This window comes from Ictidomys tridecemlineatus, unplaced genomic scaffold (genome assembly GCF_052094955.1).
Source record: "Ictidomys tridecemlineatus isolate mIctTri1 unplaced genomic scaffold, mIctTri1.hap1 Scaffold_63, whole genome shotgun sequence".
NCBI lineage: Eukaryota > Metazoa > Chordata > Mammalia > Rodentia > Sciuridae > Ictidomys > Ictidomys tridecemlineatus.
Genome location: NW_027524348.1, coordinates 806,560 through 827,796, shown reverse-complemented (window position 1 = coordinate 827,796; position 21,237 = coordinate 806,560). Strand labels below are relative to the sequence as shown.

The 21,237-nt window shown below is 52.6% G+C and overlaps 1 pseudogene across 1 annotated transcript in view; it reads left to right on the top strand.

The window, feature by feature from the left end:
- Positions 1–20,086, top strand: part of LOC144374244 (endothelin-converting enzyme 1-like) — a 94,581-nt pseudogene extending 74,495 nt beyond the window's left edge. Inside the window, exons 9-17 of the transcript XR_013433692.1 lie at positions 4,912–5,054; positions 6,499–6,613; positions 10,179–10,289; positions 11,946–12,044; positions 12,748–12,825; positions 14,579–14,682; positions 17,855–17,965; positions 18,595–18,662; positions 19,669–20,086. The product of XR_013433692.1 is annotated as an endothelin-converting enzyme 1-like (transcript). The remainder of the gene's footprint in view (positions 1–4,911; positions 5,055–6,498; positions 6,614–10,178; positions 10,290–11,945; positions 12,045–12,747; positions 12,826–14,578; positions 14,683–17,854; positions 17,966–18,594; positions 18,663–19,668) is intronic.
- The last annotated feature ends 1,151 nt before the right edge of the window (positions 20,087–21,237 follow it).

The window sequence follows — 21,237 nt, the reverse complement described above, 5'->3', positions numbered from 1 at the left end:
ATACTTGCACTACATGGTCCAGCTGGGAGGCTGCTGGGCCCGGGGGTTAGGGCACCACCTGGCCCCCGATGCAGCAGATCTTGGACTTTGAGACGCACTTTATCCTGAGGGCTGCGAGGGATGGGGTCTCTCAGGCACAGGTGCAGCCCATGCAAAGACCTGGGCTGAGGCAAGAAAGCCCAGCCTTCTGGTGGCACAGCTGCCCCTCAGGTTCCCAGGGAGGTTGGTGGCAGGGTGAGTGGTTTGCACGGGTTGTTATGGAGATCGGCAGCCTGTGTCGGGCACCATCTGGCACTGTTTTTTCGCTCTAAGGCCGGGAGGTGGAAGGAGATGCATTTCGCCCCCCAGCTGCAGGGGGCCCGGCCTGAGCGCTCGCCTCACGGCTCTGACGTGGTACTCAGAGAATGGACATCAATCTGGCGTGGCCAGCAGGTTCTGCCCCGGGGCAGCCTCTCCCCATTGCTTTCGCTCTCTTGTTTCATGGAAGAAAGGAAAGGTCATAACTTCAGCAGGGGCTGAATACCACACAGTGCCTGCTGGGGGCCTGGAGTCAGAGGGTCACACCTTGAGCCGTGTGGCCTTGGCAGATGAGGAGCCCACCCTGAGCCTTGGTTTCCTTCCAGGTAAAAAGCCCTTGCTCATCTGCTCACACCTGTTCTGTGCCGGAACAGAGACAAATGAGACACTGCCCCTGCCTTCACCAGGGACAGTGGCTCTTAACTCTTAAGTCATGGAGTCTTTTGAGAACAGCTCAAAAACTACGGACTGTCACCCAGGAAAAATGGACATGTGTGCATGAAAAAAACACACAGGCTAACATTTAGAGAAGTCCTGGACGCCCCCGAAACCTGCCTGGCCTGCTCGAGGGTTATGAGGACATAACGTGACGCAGAAGATGAGATTTTGTTTTGTAAACTGGCATGCGCCATCGAAAAGTAGCATCCCAGAAGTCAATATCAGTAGTGCTGTGCTTTTGTGATCAGTGATATTTCTCAGGTCCCTATCACTAAATTAACTTGAATCATTTCACCCTGGGACAGAGTGTCTTCTTCTCTGGTAGCTGGAGATTTTTTTTCTTCTCCTACTCAAGATGAATCGAGGAGAGGGACTCCAGGCTTACATGTGGTTCAAGGCTAGACCTGCTGGAACAGAATGGTGTTCCAGGCTAGCCCCAAGTGGAGTTCGGATCCAGAGCCATGAGTCAGACCACCTTCTGCTGCTCTAGGGGTGGAGGGGGGCCTTCTCATTCTTTTCTAGGACCTCCCGTCCCGCAGGCTGTTTGGGCCTCGGCCCCATCCTCTGCCATTTCTCCTATAAAAATGAAGCCCAAAAGCACCCTCATCTTTCCCACTCCTCAGGCCTGAGTTGGTTGGTGCGCAGCGGTCCTCCTAGGCTGTGGGCATGGGAAGCAGCTCTTGGGCCTGCCTCTAGGGGATTTGAGTCAGGGCAGAGTGTCCTAGTCCATTAAAACTGCTTCATTAGCCAGGCGCACCTGTAATCCCAGTGGCTCGGGAGGCTGAGGCAGGAGGATAGTGAGTTCAAAGCCAGCCTCAGCAAAAAGCAAGGTGCTAAGCAACTCAGTGAGACCCTGTCTCTAAAGAAAATAAAAAATAGGGCTGGGGGTGTGGCTCAGTGGTTGAGCATCCTGAGTTTAATTCCTCAGCACCAACCAACCAAACAAACAAACAAAACTTCCACATCCATGGAGATGGATCTCGGCACCTGCGTCTCAGGAGTTCACTAAAGCAAGACACTGAAATGTGGACGTCCTGCTGTCAGCACAAGCCTCTTTATCTCCGAGTTGTGAGAATTGCCCTATCAGGACTCTGCTCTCCCGGAACGAGCAGGTTTGTGATGAGTAGTAGGGTTTTCCCCACCTGATGTCTCACCCTGAACCAGGGATCCGCCACCTCAGTTCATAAAGCCCTGTAACTGGTGACATTCGGTAAACTAACCCACTTTCCCAGGGTCTTTGCTGCCAGGCCATGCATTCAGGTGACCCTGATTGCGGGACCCAGTTTGAAGGTCTCATCAGACACCTCTGAATTCTGTGGCCACAGAAATGTAGAGATGGGCCTGAGGGTCTCCTGCCAGGGAGAGGGGAGGCTCCGGGCCACGGGGGAGGCCAGGCTGAGAGGCCTGTGGCAGTCAGCTCTGGAGGCAGGGTCACTGACCCCATCTTAGGGAAAGGATAGACAGTGCCCAGAGCTGGTTCCTGCTGGGGACTCTGCTCTAGGCCTCCTCACGCTCAGCTCAATGTCACCAGCTCATGTCACCCAGCTCATGTCGCAGGGCTGTGCTGGCGCCTGCCAGCTCGGGGCCCACTGTGTGCTTCTCTTCCCAGCCTCATGGGGGTTTGCCATCGGTGTTGGTGGGAACATTCACCCAGGGATGACGCCAGTCAGCCCCCTACTGAGAACTGGTCGATGACTTGTACCAGCACAATACCGCCTTTGGGAGCTGCCCCCGCCCTGTCCCCAGCCTCATCTGTCCTTTGAGGTGTTTGTTCCCCAATGGATTAGATGTCCACTTAAATCCAGGAGCAGGGGCTGGGGTTGTGGCTCAGTGGTAGAGCGCTTGCCTTGCACGTGTGAGGCACTGGGTTCAAGTCTCAGCAACACATATAAATAGAGGAAGGTATTATGTCCATCTACAACCAAAAAAAATTAAAAAATAAAAAAAAATAAACCCAGGAACAATGGCCTTGGGGTGGAGCCCAGTGGTAAAGCCTGTGCTTAGCCTGCTCAAGGCCCTGAGTTCAATCCCAAGCACCCTGCCAAATACACCGAGAGACGAGTGCCCTGAGTTTTATTTAACCCCCACAGTAAACCATATAACCTCAGGAAAGTCACCTTCCCTGATCAGCAAACTCAGCCTCTTGTGACTGACTGCCTGTCCCAGCAGGCGGGGATGGATCTTAGGTGGCTTTATGGGTACGGTTTTCCTGTATGAAGGGAATGCATTTCTCACTTCCCGTATTTGTCTTACATTTTGCCCTTTCAAGAAAATAGAGAATGGAGTTTGAAATCTGCCAGGCCCAGGGCCACTTTTGGAAGGTCTTAAGCGATGATCGTAATTTCTGGATTTGCTGGCTAAGTCAGGTGCCCATCCAAGTGATTGACATGTAGAGGTGTCTTTGCTAAAAGATATGCAGCCCAAAGCCTCATGTTCTTTAAAACTGCACACTAAAAATAACTGAACGTGTGGGGAATACAGGGCCAGAGCAGACACATTGCGCAGCTCTGCTTGAGGAAGTGACACCAAGGGACACACGCCAGCATTGAAGCCCGAATCTCTATGTGTTTGCACTTAAGCCGGGCCGCTCGGGCCAGCGTCGGACTCACAGAGACAGGTGGGGGTGGGAAGTGGAAAGCACATAGTTCAAGTCTTGCAAAAGTCATCTGCAGCTGGGTGAGCCACATCCCCAGCCCTTTTTATTTTTCATTTTGAGACAGGGTCCTGCTAGGTTGCTGAGGCTGGCCTTGATTTGAGATCCTCCTGCCTCAGCCTCCTGGTTTTCTGGGATTACAAATGTGCAGCATATTTTACCACAATTTATTTTTAAAATTTTGTAGGACTTCATAACAAAAATCTGCAACCTCAAGAGAGATAGCTTGCATGGCTGGAGGCTGCTGCTGCAGGAGATGCTGGCCATGATGTGGAGGTGTTGGGGGAGACACCTCTGAGCAGGGCACCTTGGGGTGCCAAAGGGAAAGTGAGATCTGTTGGGAGCTGATAGTTATGAAAAGCCAAGTGTCTCTTTGGAAAGCCCTGGGTACAGGTTCTCATTTTAGGTCCTTAAAACAGAGCTGCTGGGGCTGAGGTTGTGGTTCAGTGGGTGGAGCGCTCTCCTAACACGGGTGAGGCACTAGATTCAATCCTCAGCACCACATAAAGATAAATAAATAAAAATAAAGGCATCATGTCCACCTAAAAAAATACTTAAAAAAAAAAAAAAAACAGAGCTGCCGCTGGGCATGATAGTGCATGCCTACTATAATCCCAGAGGCTTGGGAGGCTGAGGCAGGAGGATCAAGAGTTCAAGGCCAGCCTCAGCAACTTAGTGAGGCCCCAAGCAACTTAGCTGCCTCAAAATAAAAAGGGCTGGGGGTGTGGCTCAGTGGTAAAGTGGCCCTGAGTTCAGATCCCAATAACTCCCCAAAAAAAACAAGCACAAAGAGCCGCAGGCCTGGTTTGTGCATGGCTGAGCTGCAGGCTTCTCCCTTCTTGCTGCAGTCATCACCGACTTTGCTGTCCCAGCTCCCCCCTCAGCAGCCTAACCTGTTGTTTACCCCACAACACTGGCCCTCCTGAATGTTGGATCCTCTGCAGCAGACTGCTGCTGCTGACACCCTTGTTGAGTGGGACAGTGCTGGCTTCTGTGTGTGACCCTCACAGTTACCAGATATACGGGACTCATTGTCATGATGATCCCTGTTTTTCACATGAGTTGCTGAGGCACAGATGGGCACATTAACTTATTAAAGGTTGCACAGCTCACAAGCAAGAAAGCTACACCAGGAAAGCTACCTAGCCCATCTCCTGATTCTTAGTTTTTAGGGGTCTGAAGCTCCATGTCTTCCTCTGTAAATGGGGATAATTGTGGCCACTGCTTGGTCAGTTGGGCAGTGGCACATGCTGCATGGGAAGGGCATGGTGATGGTGGTGGCTGCTTTCCCTGCTGCTGCTGCAGCCTCTCATCCCACCCTGGTTCCGCTTCAAATGTGGTTTGCCTCTGGCTCCTGGGGATGCTGTCCACAGCAGTGCTCACCAGCCAGCCAGCCTCTGCCTGGAGCTCCATCTGCATCGTGGTCCCAGGGCAGAGGCACAATGACACCTTCCGAGGGACATCCGAAGACGGGGCTGAGGAGAAGCCACCCTCCAGCCTCACGCTGTCCCCTTCCCTTGCAGACCTTGGCACCGGCCTTCAACTAGCTGCCCTTCCTCAATGCCATCTTCCACCTCATGGAGATCAACGCGTCGGAGCCCATCGTGGTCTATGACAAGGACTACCTGGAGCAGGTCTCCGCCCTCATCAACTCCATGGACAGATGGTGAGGCCGGCAGCCCTGCTGGGCAGGAGGGGCAGGAGGGGCAGGAGGGGCAGGGCAGCCGGACGCAGTGTGCCGCACCCTGGTGGGCTTCCCCGAGAGGCAGCAGAGGTTGCTGGTCCCCTGGGCAGCTTCAAATCCTGCTGCCCTCACCAAGCTGTGTAGCTGTGGGCATGTCCCTTGTCCTTTGTCGGGGTCATACTCTCACCCATAAGATGGAGATGCAGATAGCATCTACCAAGCAGGGGACTCGTGAGAATCACACAAAATGATTCATGTTTTAACACGTTCCTGGCATGGAACGGGACGCTGCCAATACCACCCATAATTTTTTGGTTAATACGGGTTTTTTATTTTATTTTTTATTTCAAAGGCTTATAGAAATGTTGAAAAATACAGAAAATAGGAAAAATGTAAAATTATTCAAAATACTACTCTTGGTCATTTTGGGGGGTGTTTGTGTGTGTGTGCATATCAGGGAGAGAAGGTGTGAGGGAAGAGAGGTTTCCAATCCATAGTTCTTCTTTCTCCTTAATGTGACTAGATGGATAATCTTCTTTTCCCTTGACTTTTCATTTTTATTTTAGTAGTAGGAGTACTGAGGATTGAACCCAGGGGCACTTAACCACCGAGCTATATCCCCAAACTTTTTGTACTTTATTTAGAGACAGGGTCTCACTGAGTTGCTTAGGGCCTTGCTGTTGCTGAGGCTGGCTTTGAACTCACTGTCCTCCTGCCTTAGCCTCCCGAGCCACTGGGATTACAGACATGCACCACCGCTCCAAGCCTTGCCTTGACTTTCATTATGAATATTTCCCAGTGCCATCCCAAACCCCCTGTGAGGATCATTTTTATAGTTGCATAGTATTCCATCAACTGTACATGCAATATTTGCCATACCCTCCCCCGTAGTCAGACTTTTCAGGGTGATTCCGGTTGAGGCTAGATGTTGAATATAGTGAACATCTTTGTACTAAGGTAACATCTTTGCAAACTTGACTCAGCATGGTCAGTTGGTCAGCCACAGATAGGTTCCCTGTGCCCTGTGGGTGGAACATGGGAATTGTCTTCATGAAACCTGGCTGGCCAGAGCTTCCTTTCCTGCCCCTGCTGCTCTAAGGCCTCTACTTCCTGTCTGGCCTTCAGCAGGGAATGGCAGCCTCCTCCCCACTGTAGCATACACCACCAGGCAAGTCTCTAGGCAGCGGCTTCACAGCTTCAGACACAAAGCAGCTAAGCAGCAGCATGTATTGAGCACTGCTGGTATGCAAGTGATTGCACCGGACACTGAGGGGTTCTAGGCTGAGCGCCAGGCGTTCCTCGGAGAATTACATTCCATGTGCTTGGAAGGCAGCCGCCAACCGAGCCCCAGGTAGGCTAGGAAGGAGGCCGGGGTGAGGCTGTTCGGGAGCCCCAGGCATTTCTGAGCCAGCATCCTCTTCCCCAGCCTGCTGAACAACTACATGATCTGGAACCTGGTGCGGAAAACGAGCTCCTTCCTCGAACAGCGCTTTCAGGACGCCGATGAGAAGTTCATGGAAGTTATGTATGGGACCAAGAAGGTGAGCTGCGACAGTGATTCCTGGGTTCATGATGAGCACCTACTGTGTGCTCTGCCCTGGGGCTGGTAAGACCACTATACCCTCAGGGCTGTGGCACTTATGAGGGTTGAGTCTAGGAGGAGAATGAAGAGGCCACTGAGGGTCCATCTGGGGTCATGGGAACACTGATGGGGACTTAGGCCCCCAGGGTGGGCAGAGGCTTCTGGAAGGAGGTGGTTATGCCAAGCCAAAGCACAAAGAGGAGTCTTAGCAACTCAGCTGGTTTGCAGAGAAGGTAGTTTCTGTTCTGTCCCTCCAGCTGCTTCCCCGTGGAGATGTCAGCGCTCTCCTTATGTAACTGTGACTCTAAAGGTGGGGACTTCTTCCCCAGAAGCATCAAACACATCAAACACCTGCTCACGAGGGTTCCCTGATTCTTATCCTCCCTGTTTGTGGTCAGGGGAACCCAGTCCAGATCCAGGTTCTCTCAGGGAACAGGAGTCCCAGGCCCCAGATCCAGTAGGCTCCACCCATCTTAAGTGCCCCCAAACCTCTGCGGCTCCTTTTGTAAGAGGCTTCCAGGCCTCCCTCCCTCCCTCTCGCCTGGGAAGCTGATGCCAAGAATTCTGATGCCAAGAATGAGGCCTCCCCATCTCATTTACGCATCCAACAAACAGTTACTCCTGCACTGTCACCGTGGGCCAGGCCTCAAGCCCAGTGTGGGAATACCAAGATGGGTGGGATGGGTCTGTGCCCAGGAGCCCTGCCTGCCTGGGAGGTGCCAGGGCTGACCTGCCCTCATGTACCTAAGGCTCAGAGAATGGCTGGGAGTGCCCCCGGCTGCAGAGCAGGGGAGGCTGGGCAGAGATTTGAATGGGAGGTTCTGCTTCTTACCACACAGCCTTGGGCGGGTCACTTAAATGGGGCAGGGACTCGGTCTTCCCATCTGTGAAAAGGTGATCCCTGGGCTCCGTTTCCTCAGGCCGTAAAGTCGGTTCCAAAGGTGGAAACTTCTGCTGCATGCCTGGCCGGCTGTCCTCGTGCTACCTGCCTACAATCCGCAGATCTTGGTGGGGAGGAGGGACCCCTCTCCACTCCCTGCTGGTGCTCCTCGGGTTACGGTGAAGAGGCTTCACGTCGCACAGCCTCCTCAGGGGCCTGCTGGCCCCTCCTTTTCTGCCCGGAGGTGGCCCCCACGTCAGATGAACCTGCCTGACCCTTTCTTGTTTCAAAGAGTTTTCTCCTCATTCCAAAACCTTTGTCGTAGGCAATCAGAGTGGCCTTTTTGCGGGAAGTCACTGGAGCCAGACTCTCTGGGCTCAAGCCCACTGCAGCACTTACTCCCTGGGTGCTCCCTTTGGGCCAGTGACTTAACCTCTCTGTGCCTCATTCCTCTCCCTTAGTCTCCCTCGAGCATTCTAGGCGTGCGGCCTGCACACCCTGGGCTCTCAGGCGCTCGGTGCTGTCACGGCTGTTGACATCATTACTGCACCTCTGTCTCCTGCTGGATGTTCTGGGCATTTCCACAGAGTCCTCAAGGGCAGGCCCGCTGTTGATTCAGCTCTAAATTCCTGAGACCTGGCACAGTCCCCGAGCAGGGGAGTCACTCAGGGGACAAATGCGTGTGTGTAAAGTGAATGGGCTTCTCCAGAGACACCAGGCAGAAGACAATAAGAATCTGCCCATGATCCAGCCGTCAGAGCCTCTGCCAAGCCTCAAAGTTGGAGACTCCCTAGCTTTGACCCACTATGTGCTTGGCCTCAGCATATCCAGGCCAAGTCTGTGTCCAGCTGTGGGCTGCCCAGTGGCTGGCAGGGCGGCAGGCAGGAGGGAGAGGGGAGCAGAAAGCAGCCATTGAAACGGACACAGGTTGGGACAGCTAAGCAGAATCCAGGGGCTACACTTAGACTAGAATGACCTTCCCTTCCTTCTTGACTAGAAAAAAAAATGTTTTAAGTCATAATTTACATACAATAGAGTATTTAGTATACCTGGCCATGGTGGCACACTCTGGTAATTCCAGGGAGACCCTGTCTCAAAAAAAAATTTGAGACATAGAGTAGTTTAGTGTGGTGTGAGGGTGGCCCTGGGTTCCATTCATAGCACCCCATTAAGAAAAAAAGAAAGAAAGCCCGCCTAGCATGTGTGAAGCCCTGGGTTCAACCCCCAGCACTTAAAAACAATATGCACAAACATATGTGCATAGAGTGTGGGTGAAGGATACAGTTGGTTGATTTGTGACAATGAAGTCGTGCGTGTGACCACCAGCCCGGTCAGGACAAACAAGGTTTCTGTGGACCCAGTTACCCGGCATGCCCTCGGGCCCCTTCCTGCGTCTCCCCAAGGTGCTGCAGATGGGCAGCCGAGTCCTACACTGTCTGCCTGGCCGCCTGGCTTAGTGAGTCTGTGGAATTCGTCATGTTGTGGCATCTCTGAGTAGCTGGTTCCTCCGTGCTGCCAAGTGGTATGTCGCTGTAGAAAAACAACACATTTTGTTTATCCATCTGTCTGCCGATGGGCATTTGGGTTGTTCACAGTAGGGCTGGTGTGAAGCAGGCTGCCCCGAGCTGGTTGTCACGCCTGTTCCTCAGGGTTAAGAGGACCCTGCAGCCGGACTGGTTTCCATAAGCAGGGTCATCACACCTGGTCATACACACTGTCCATGGAGGGATGGCCGGGCAGGGGGACAGCGAGGCTGAAACCCTCCCGGTGCTCTTTATCAGCCCATGCTCTGGGGAGCTGCAGCTCAAGGACCATTTCTGGTTCATACTGAGGTGTCCTATGGGCTAGCACTGCTTGTGGGTGAGACTGAGGAAGAACCAACTTAAGCCTGGCACAGTGACACACCTGTGATCCAAGCTGCTGGGGAGGCTGAGGCAGGAGGATTGCAAATTCAAGGCCATTCTGGGCAATGAGCATTGAGAGACCCTATCTCAAAATAAAATATAAGGAAAGAGCTGGGGTTGGGGTGGGCATGCGTTTCAGTGGTGAGGCACTTGCCTGGCATCCTTAGCACATTAAAAAAAAAAAAAGCCGACATTGAAGTTTTGTGCTGTCACTGTGGCCTTCTCTCTCTAGGAGGCTGTAAATGGGGCTGGGCCCCTGGCCTTCTGGGAAGGTTGCCGTTGCTCAGGTGGACAGGCAGCTTCCTGAGGTTCTGTGCCTCCAAGATTCCTTGTGTCCTCCAGGAGGCAGGACCAGGTGGAGTTGGCGGGAGCCCCAGATGGAGGACCAGGCATGTCAGAGTTCCCATCCCTGTGGCACCCCTACCCACTGTCACCTACTGGACCAGTGACTGCCCTTACTGAATTTCTGCTTCCTGTCTGTCCAGTGGCCCATCGCTGCCCACTAGGGGTGCTCAGTGGCAGACCTTCGTGAAGTGCCAAGCACAGAGGCTGGTACTCAGGAGACAGTAGATGGTGGCCATGAGGGGTGTCTGTGGCCTAAAGTAACTTCTGTGGCCAGAAGAGGTTTGTCTCCCTGGAGTTCTGGGGGGAAGCACAGGCCTCCTATGGCGCCACCTCCCAGCCAGGCCTTGGGAGAAGGAGGACTGGGCCCAGTGACCCTCTGCGCTCGTGTTTTTCAGACCTGCCTTCCTCGCTGGAAGTTTTGCATGAGTGACACGGAAAACAACCTGGGCTTTGCCCTGGACCCCATGTTTGTCAAAGTGACCTTCACCGAGAACAGCAAGAACATAGTAAGTACCTCCCCTGTGGACAGAGTGGGCATCGCATCTGCTGGACCACCCCCCACCCTGCCGCCAGCCTGACAGCCCACACTCTGCTCTGCCCTGGGCCTTTCCTGCTCCAGGCCACAGGATCCTGGGGCCTTCTTTAACTCAGAGGCCGTCTTCTCAGGCTGCAGGGAATGACTTACTAAATGACTTCCGTGGTTGAGCGCCAGGCCAGTTTGTGTTATTTAATTTGATCTTCCCAGTGACCCCACAGGCTACCACAGCCATCTCTACCTCCTGGGGCTGTGAAGGACCCCACCAGGTAATGTTGACCTGGAAGTGACATTTTTCTTACTCTGAGGGTGACAGAATTATTCGGGCAGGTAGAGGATCATCATGGCTGAGTGCTGGGGAGACAGCCAGCCCCTAGCTCAGATTCTGGCTCTGTCACTTGGCTGGGTGACTTGAGCGGTGTTCTCCCCTCACCTGGGACATGAAAGTAGGGCTGTCCCATCTGCAGAGGGGTGTTAAATTGTTAAGGTGAGATTGCAATAAATCACCAAGTGGATCTTAAAGCAAGAGACAGGCCAAGGGCCAGGCTGCTAGTCCACACCCTTCCACCCCCTCCCAGGGTTCGAGCACACCTTTTGTAGTCCAAAACCATATTAACGCATAAGTGGCTGTTGCTATGACCCAAAACCATAAACAAACATCATAAGATCTAAAATCATAAGCAGTAAAGAGGGTGGGCCAAAATGTCCCTAGTCGAGGACAAGTTAAAGAATGGCTACTAACATCTAGACAGTCTACCTCTGACAGGGTAGATTGTCCAAGAGAAATGGGAACTGAAGAGGGGACACTTTCACGTTATATAAGACTTGCCATCTGTGTCGCCTAACGTGCTATGCTAGGCAACCGCTCGCTGATGGGTGCAGAGGCAGAGCTTTTCCACGGGAGAAGTGTTTCTTACATGATGTGGAGTCTCAGGGCAAAATGGAGTCTGTGTGGTCATTGCCCACACAGCCTGGCCATAACAAAATGAGATGCTACACGTAAAGAACACCTGGCCCAAAATAAGCTACAGTCAATGGCAGCGATTATTTATCACATCTGCTGAGGCAGAATCTGAATCCAGGTCTGTCTGGCCCCAGCCCCACGGCTCTTGCCTTCCCCTTCCCCAGAATCCTTCCATCTTCTATCTTTGGCCCCTGGGTCTGCCCGTGCATCGTCACCCTCAACAGCTGCCATTTGCACCTGAGTGTGGCCTTTCTGAGTGCTCCTCAGATCAAGTTCTCTGGGTGTTAAAGCTCTATTCCATCAAAAAGGATCCCATCAGCCTGGGAGAGGCCATGTCTTCTGGATGGCTCCAAAAGAGCACTCCACCATGCTAAAGGCTCCGAAAAGTCCTGCTGCGGACCTTTCTGCTTCCCCAAGGCACATCTAAGCTCATTTGAACACAGAGACCAGTGCACGGAAGGCCCATCTTGTCTCAAGGGATATCCATGTTAGGAACATTGTCTGGAAGCACAGCCATGGCCACCCTCTCAGCCTGCTCTGCAGAACCCGAGGCCGTGAGCCCACCTCAGTTTGACCTCGGGTCCAGTGTCATCCTGCCTGGGGCACTGGTTGCATCCAGGGGGCCAGTGCCCAGAGCTGAGGGTGCAACATCTGTCTCCTCAGGCCAGCGAGATGATCCTGGAGATCAAGAAGGCCTTTGAGGAGAGCCTGAGCACACTGAAGTGGATGGATGAGGACACCCAGAAGTCAGCCAAGGAGAAGGTAAGGCCGCCCAGGGGCTCGGGCACCCAGGCTTCCTGCACCAGGCGAGAGCAGCAGAGAGAGAGCAGGGCTAGGAGAGGCCAGCCTGTCCCCTGGGCACGCATGGATGCTGTCCTGCCTTGTGACCAGTCTAGCAGGCTGAGGGGACAGCCTGAAGCCCAGTGTCACACATCTCTTGGCTGAAGGTGGACAGGCAGGAGAGCACGCGCAAGAGAGGTGGACCAAGCCACTGTGGTGCCCGCTCCCTCCACAGCTCCCAGTTTCCCAGCGGTGGGGGACGGAGCCCCAGAACCTCATCACCTGCCAAAGGTTCCAACCCTTGAACTTTGGGGACACATTTGGACCATAGCAGCTTCCCTTGGGGAAGCAACATTTAATCAGAAACCCAAAAGATTAACTGGGGGCTGGGGTGGTGGCTCAGCGGTAGAGCACTCGCCTTGCCTGTGTGAGGCACTGGGTTTGATCCTCAGCACCATATAAAAGTAAAAAAAAAAAAGATATTGTGTCCACCTGAAAAAAAATAAATATATCTTTTTTAAAAAGATAGGCAAGGAGGGAATGTTTCCAAAAAGAGATGTGAAAGTCCTAAGTGGGGAGGTGCCTGATCCCCCGCCCCTTGACCTGACCCTGAGCCCAGAGCCCACAGAGCTGGGGCCAGCTGGCCAGCATCGCAGGTGCTCAGTTCTGTGTCCCTCCCTTCTAGATGGACGCCATCTACAACATGATAGGCTACCCCAACTTCATTATGGACCCCAAGGAACTGGACAAAGTGTTCAATGACGTGAGTGGCTTACGCCCTGCCATCCCAAGTGCCCACTTGGGGAGGGGCCAAAGTGGGCGGGACACCCAGGGCTTCTGGAGGCAGGGAGGCTGACCTGGGATCATGAAAGCCATCAGGGGATTAGCTCAGTGGGAGAACGCTGGCCTCACATCATGACTCCAACTGGTTCAACCCAAGCACTACATAAAAGGGGGGGCAGGGGGGCAGGGGGGCTGAGGTTGGCTCAGTGGCAGAGTGCTTGCCTGGGTTCGATCCTCAGAACCACATTAAAGAAAGAAGAGAGAGAGAGAGAGAGAGAGAGAGAGAGAGAGAGAGAGAGAGAGAGAAGGGGGAAGGGATGGATTCTGCATGCCTGTGTGTTTATGTGTGAAGGAAAGACAGATGGCTATATTTGGGGATTGTTACTGCACGTGTGTGTGTGTGTGTGTGTGTGTGTGTGTGTGTGTGTGTGAGAGAGAGAGAGAGAGAGAAAGAAAGAAAGATAGAAAGATATTATGTCCATCTACAACTAAAAAATTTTAAAAAGAAAAAGGTCTTGGGGAAGCAGATCCTAAAAGGTGCAGCACCACCTGACCCTGATCCCAGAGCCCACAGGGCTGGGGTCAGCTGGCCAGCATCACGGCCCTAAAACACCACGAGGTGGGTAGAAATGTGAAGCCCCTCACACCCCTGCTCCTGCTCCAGAGCGGCCACCTGTCTTCAGGGTTGTACCCCGACCTCCTCAGAGAAAACCTGGACCTCAAATTTTGACCTTGAGATGGGGATGGGAACGAGGAGGCAGCCATCCCAAATGCACGGTGACACTCCACTGAGGCAGAGGGGGATTGCTGCCTCCCTGCTGCCAGAACCTTCGGCACATCACCCCTTTAAGTGGGTTGTGATTTTGCCCCAAATGATAGTTTCCTATCTTCTCATGAGTGAAATTTCTGAAATTCAGGCATTTTTGAAATTATAATAACCTCTCATCATGGTTCTATTTAAAACCTAAGACTATTAAAATTACTTCTGAGAAGAGGAGACTCATTCCACAGCCATGTTTCTTGAGAATAATTTCAGACACCCCAGGGTCATCATGGTGCGAGACCCAGAGTCTCCTTGAGATAGCTCAGGCAGGGCCCACAGGAAGGGGCCTGCCCCTGAGGGCCCAGTGTTTTATCGAAGCCCTTGGGTACACCGTAAAGATCCAGAGTGGACCTGGAGGAGGGCTTTGCACCTGTCAGGAGCTGAGAGGCCTTGCCCAGGGGTAGGGGTGTGATAACACCTGTCCCCTGACATTTCAGAGCTAGATTCCAGCGTGGTTCTTTAAATCTGTGATGTCCAATTTGTTAGCTACCAGCCATGGGGAGGGGGCTATTTAATTCATCAAAACTTAATTAAAATTTAATTACACTATCACATTTGAGATGCTCGGTAGCCACCTGTCACCAGAGTCTACCATATTGGCCAGGGTGGGTATAGAACACACAGAGAACACACCCATCGTCACAGTCCTGCAGGACAGTGATGGAGATACTTCTTGCCCATGGGAACCACTGCCGAGGCATCCTGCAGCACTGTGACACTGTCAGGCGCCTGAAGGAGACAGTTGTTGCTGGGCCCAGCAGGTTAGAGGCCTCTAGAGGGGCGGAGCCTATAGCTCCGAGCCCACACTCTAGCCCTGGGCCTGCCGACCCATCCCTTCACCTGGAGGGGTCTGAGTTTCTGAGTTTCCTCTGGGTGTGCTCCCATCCTGTGTCTCTGCTTCTTTCTTCAGTACACGGCAGTTCCAGACCTCTACTTCGAGAACGCCATGCAATTTTTCAACTTCTCATGGAGGGTCACTGCTGACCAGCTCAGGAAAGCCCCCAACAGAGACCAGTGAGTCCCCCAGGCCCGGCCAGGAAGGTCTTGGTTCCCCACCATGGGGATGCACCCCGCTGAACTTGCCTTCCCCACCCACTGTCAGGTGCCAGGTGTTACTGTCACAGAGGCCCTCTTTTCAAATTAAGAAACTAAAAGCTGCTGGGTGCGGTGGCACATGTCTGTAATCCCAGCAGCTCAAGAGGCTGAGGCAAGGGGATCGCAAGTTCAAAGCCAGCCTCAGCAACGGAGAGGCCCTAAATAACTCAGTGAGACCCTGTTTCTAAATAAAATACAAAAGAGGACTGGGGATGTGGCCCAGTGGTCGAGTGCCTCTGAGTTCAATCCCCAGAACCCTCTGCAAAAAAAGCCAGAGTAGAGCCCATCCTGGCCCCAGTCTGTGTGCCTCAGTGCCCAGCCTGTTGGCAGAGTGAAGGCCTGGCACCACATCCCAGCTTCATGGCCTCCGCATTCAGAGCCTTCATTTCATTAACTTCGAAGTAGAAGGGAAGGGAACTGCTTCTGGGGTCATTGAAGCAATCCAGTGTGGGAACTGGGGAGAGCCAGGCCCTGAGAGGAGGCCCTCCACATGGGTGAATGTCTCATAACTCCTCACAAACAGGAGCGGTGGTTTCTCCCACTGTTTCCCTGAGAGCTGGGGAAGGTTCTAGATGGGCCCTGATAACCAAGCACATGAACACACTGCAAATCCCACTGTGCATCAGTGTCCCTTAGGGAGCAGTTTCAAAAATATTCTCCTAGGATGAGGGTGTAGCTCAGTGGTAGAGTACAGCCTAGTACTTGAGACCCTGAGTTCCCTCCCCAGCACTGCGAAAAATGTGAGTGTTGGTGTGGGGGTTGCCTCCTGACGTTTTTTTTTGTTGTTGTTGTTATGATGGTGTTTGGTTGTGGGGGCTTTTGCAACGGGGGTAGGGAGTTCCTGGGGATTGAACCCATGAGGGCTTTATCACTGGGCTAAATTCCCAGCCCTGTTTTATTTTTTATCTTGAGACAGGGTTTGACTAAGTTGCTGAGAGCCTCACTAGGTTGCTGAAGTTGGCCTTGAACATGTGATCCTCCTGCCTCTACCTCCAAAATTGCTGGACTACAGTTGAGCACCACTGCACCTGGCCATAGCCTAATTTCTTAAGTCAGAATAATCTGGAGAAAGACCCTTCTTTTTAAAATGGTCTCCCCAGGAAAGTTAGATGTAGTCAGCCCGGTACTAGTCCCTCCACTCCTGAAACAGGACAAATCTTACCAAAAGTCAGAACGAGTCCTCTTTGCCTCTGGCGCCCTCTGGTGGGCAAAGGAGGTTCAAACATCCTTTTCCTCCAAGTTTTCCATTGTCAACCAGGGTCCCCCTAACAAACAAGAAGGTAGGTGGGCCTTCACCTTCAGAATATGGCACAGACACTACTGCCTATTTACCTGGCTTTTTAAATTTTAGATTAAAATTTTTTACTTAAACTTGTCTTCTAGCCAGACACAGCAGTATTCATCTACAACCCAAGCTACGCAGGTGGCTGAGGCAGAAGGAGCCAAAGTTCAAGGCCAGCCTAGGCAATTTAGCAAAGTGAAAAATAAGGGCAAGGGATGAAGCCCAGTGATAGAGCACCCCTGGGTTCAGTCCCCAAGGAAGGAAAGATTAATGCAGTGTGGAAAATCTGAACCAGTCGTGGTGGTGCACACCTGTAATCCCAGTGGCTCAGGAGGCATGGGCAGAAGTTCAAAGCCAGCCTCAGCAAAAGTGAGGTACTAAGCAACTCAGTGAGACCCTGTCTCTAAATACAATACAATATAGAGCTGGGCTGGGGCTCAGTGGTCATGTGCCCTGAGTTCAATCCCCATTAGCCTCCTTGCCCCCCCCCAAAATACAATATGAAAAATCTGAAAACTTATCCATGAACTTTTCGTACCCTGTACACTAAAATCATTGATCTGTCTTGCACTTTTTGGATTTTTTACATAATCATGGCCTCATGCATTGGTCCTTTGGAAAATAGCGTTTTGCCAGGCATGGTAGCACACGCCTGCAATCATAGCAGCTAAGGAGGCTGAGTCAGAGGGATCATGAGTTCAAAGCCAGCCTCAGCAACTTAGCAAGGCCCTAAGCAACTCAGCAAGACCCTGTCTCTAAATACTATATTAAATAGGGCTGAGGATGTGGTTCAGTGGTTACACACCCTGGGTTCAGTCCCCAGTATGAAAAAAAAAAACAGAAAAGAAAAAAAAAATTGTGGTTCCACTAAGATTTACAGATTTTCCACTCTCATATACTGTAGCCAAAAAAAAAATTTTTCACATTAGTTAACATCATAGTTGACCTCCTGAAAAAAGTCTTAAAGTACTATCAAATTCATGATGGTCAATACAAGTTTTCCAAAATTTTAATTTTTCTTTAAAACTTTAGTTATTTTGAAACCTCAGATTTTTATCATTGGTAATAAATGACAAAATGTGAATTATTTCCCCTGAGGTGCTAAGCTTCCCTTTTCATTTTCAAGAACATGTCTGCCTAGTTGCCCAAGTCCAAAATTCCATGGCTAGTCAGTCATCCGAAGAGGATGAGAGAGGCCTAAAGCACCACGTGGGTATTTCCCCATTGGTCACACGGGATATTAAAGACTGGTACTTGGGGGCCGAGATTTAATGGAATTAATAGTTAGGCTACTTTTTCTTGGGTGTTGTCAATGAAAATGACTGGCTGGTTTGTTTTGGTTGGAGCACCTTCTGGGGAAGGAGAGGTGGCCGCTAGGACTTGCCTGGCTCCCTGCCTAGGCGGCAGCAGTGTCATCCACAGTTGCTTTTGTACCATGATGCACATCTCAACACGTGGCAGAGGCAAAGTGTCTCAATGTTATAATGAAGATAGTTTTGACATCATAAACCAGAGGATCGTGGGGACTGTCCACAGACCACACCTTAGAACAGTTTCTAGACACATTTCAAGCCTCAAAAATAACCTCAGTTCAATATCTGATGGTCCCTCTTGCTCTCTGTGAGCGCCTCGGTGTGGCACCCCCTGAGGTGACATCTCTGATTTATAGACATTCAGGTGTTTTCTAGTTCCCCCTCAGAAACAGTGCTGCCCGATGTCCTTGTGCTGACTTGGGCCCGGGGTCAAGGAGAACCCACTGGAGTTCCACTCCGCCCACCGCCTGGGCTCTCTCGCACCTGTTGCTTGCAGGTGGAGCATGACCCCGCCCATGGTGAATGCTTACTACTCGCCTACCAAGAACGAGATTGTGTTTCCAGCTGGGATCCTGCAGGCGCCCTTCTACACCCGCTCCTCGCCCAAGTAGGCCATCTCCGGTGCTGATGCCCCAATGGGTCCCCCACCCCTTAGCCAGCCCTGTGTCTGCAGCTGACCCTGACAGCCATCTTACTGAGCCATCTGCGCCCCGGTGGCCAGGTGGCCTAGGATTGCAGCGTCGTGGGTGCAGAGCGCAGCAGCCCCCGTCCCCTGCCTTCCCCCCAGGGGTCTCTGGGGCCGAAAGCTCCTGCAACCGGGTAACGTGGCACAGTTGTGCAGTCAAGAGCCCCATGTGGGAAATACTGCTGTGACAGTGGCTTAGAGCAGTCACAGCCAGGGAGTTGGCGGGTGAGGGTGCTGTCTTAGAAGCTAGACTCCTGGGATGACCGTGTGGAGCTTGGGAAGAGGTGCTGGCCCATTCCCAGGCTCCGTTTGCTTTAAAGCTTAACTGCTAGTCTGTGGGAGGGGACAGTGATCCTCTAGAGTGTCCAGCACGTGCATGTCACCCACAGGGCACAGCTGGCTCCCTTAGACTGCTCAGCCTCCCACTGTCTCCAGGGCTGTGTCCCACAGAGCCCCGAGAGACTCTGCTACATCTCAGGCCCAAGAAGTGAGGGCCACATGACAGGGCAGGAGCCAGAGGCCTTGTTCTCACTTTGCATTTCTCCCTCCAGGGCCTTAAACTTTGGTGGCATTGGTGTCGTTGTGGGCCATGAGCTGACTCACGCTTTTGATGATCAAGGTACAGGTTCCTTGGGGTCCCTCCAGACAGAGCCCATCAGCTTCTTAGCCCTGCTGCCTCTGCTCCCTGGGACTTAGCTTTGGAGAGAAGGACCAGAGTCTAAACCCTGGCTCAGCCGCTTGCCAAATGCTCTCAACTCGGCAAGTTACTTCATTCTCCAAGCCTCCTTATCTGCAAAATGGGTGCAACAGATCCAGGTAGGGGTGGAGAGGATCGTGTGAAGACTATAGCGAGCACCTTCTGCAGGGTGCTGGGTGCTCGGTGCAAAGTGGGAATCAGAGACGTAGAAGTCACACCCTCCTCAGCAGCTAATGTCCAGGGTCTTCCTCAACTGCCCCCTGCTTGGGGACAAGAAGGAAGTGGTAGAGACCCTGGAGACCAGGCCTGTCATGTGCTCCTGATTCTGTCAACTCCACTAGCCCCTTGCTGGCCTCCATTTGGGATCCAAGGCCCTTGGCCAGTGGAGATCCACCTCGAGCCTTTGCATAGCCGCTCAGCCGCCTGCTTGACCACTTTCCCCCACCCTCTCGACCAGTTGGAAGCTGTTGTGTGGTTAACCAGGCAAGAGGCCATGTGGAACAGGGGGAAGGGTGAGGAGGGTCAGATTTGGGGTGTTTGACTTGGCTGGAAGAGTTGGGGGGCACTCTGGGTTTTGAGCCTGAGTAACTAGGAGGGTGGTGGTGCCATCGTATGGTGGCAGGTTTGGTGAGGGTACGTGTATGTGACTTATTCCTTCTGTGCCATGCTGAGTTGGATGTGACCTTGGGTGTCCTGCTAAGGCAGTTGAATATCCAGATCAGGGAAGAGGCTGGCGCCAAAGTGCACATTGGAGAGCCATCGGCATTGTATGGCGTTTTAGGCCTTGGGGTCAATTGCACTCCCCTTTAGGGAGGGAGCAGAGAAAGAGGAGGGATCCTCCAGGCTGAGCCGAGGCCCAGACCCCAGAAACTAGCCCCTCGCCCCTGTATCTTGGCTGCCCTCAACCTCTGGCCTTCTCTCCTCCCAGGCTTACCAGAATTGGGTAAAGAAGAATTGGGAGGAGCAGACCTTGCCCATGCTGGGTCTCACCAATGACCAGCTCTTCTTCCTGGGGTTTGCACAGGTGAGTTCATTAGGGGAACAGGTACAGGTCCCCTCCGATCACCAGCTCCCTAACTCATCAGACCATCTTCAGGTCATTACCCTGTGAGGAGGTGAGCTTCCTGTCATTAGAGAGATTCAAGGAAGGGCCAAGAAAGAATACTAGTATCCTGTATGTGGTGGAGTAGGCCCCTCCTGGTTCTGGGGTTCTAGAAACTTCTTAACATAGCCAGACACGGTAATGCATGCCTATAATCCCAGCTCCTTGGGAAGCTGAGACAGGAGGATCACAAGTTCGAGGTCAGCCTCAGCAACTTAGCAAGACTCTATCTCAAAATAGAAAATGAAAAGGGTTGGGATGTAGCTCAGTGAGAGAGCAGTCCTGGGTTCAGTCCCTAGAACCGGGGGAGAAAGAAATCAAGACCCACCAGGTCGGCACTTGAGTTGGCCTTCAGTTGATTCCCAGAGCTGCTTCTCGAGAGAGTGTCCTGCCCAGGAAAGAGGAGATCTGGACTAAATCCAAGATTTGTAGAGTTTGGGCAGAATCCCAGCCTGGTACGTTGGCATCAGACAGAGACCTGGCTCTGGCTGAAGAGACACAGCTCGGTGACACCTGCGTCAGAGAGGGGCATGGGCGCACACCAGCCTCCCCTCCGACCCACCCACGGGCCTTCCTGACTCCTTAGGGTGTGAGCACCAGGCGAGGGCTCATTCCACCCCTGCACAGTGACCCCAGCTTCTCCCCCTTGTTCCCTCAAAGGTATGGTGCTCTGTCCGTACGCCCAAGAGCTCACACGAAGGCCTCATCACTGACCCCCACAGCCCCTCCTGCTTCAGGGTCATCAGCTCCCTCTCCAATTCCAAAGAGTTCTCAGAACACTTCCACTGCCCCCTTGGGTCACCCATGAACCCTCGTCACAAATGTGAAGTCTGGTAAAGGGCAGAGCACAGAGAGCCAAGCAGAGGAGAGGAAGGGGCTGAGGACGAGCCCCAAGGGGAGGCTGCCGAGTCTGCCCCTCCTTCCAGCCCCTTGGCCGCCCAGGGCCCCTTCCCCGAACTGGAGGGTTTGCAGCTGGCACTGGGCCAGGTGGGGGTCCTCCGCATACCCGAGTTGCTCCCCTGTGCAGACCGGCATCCCAGCGTGCACCAGCTCCAGCGGACATTGGGGTATCCGGCTGGTGGCTCACCAGGCCTGGTCCCCACAGCGACAAGGGCCAGGGGACACAGCCCCCTCGCCCACATCCAGCACCACATAGACCACAATTACCACTGTGTCAAGTGATTTAAGATATATTTTTTGGGGAAACTATTTTTTAAACATTGTGGAATACACTGGAAATCTTCAGGGAAAAATGCATTTAAAACACTTTTTTTTTGCGTGAAGGGTTGTTATATTTATTATGTTTCCTTTTTTTTTTCCTAAATAACCTGTGGACAAGGAAGCCCCACTGATTTACCCCCTCACTGCAAGGCTGGGCTGAGGCAGGGACACACA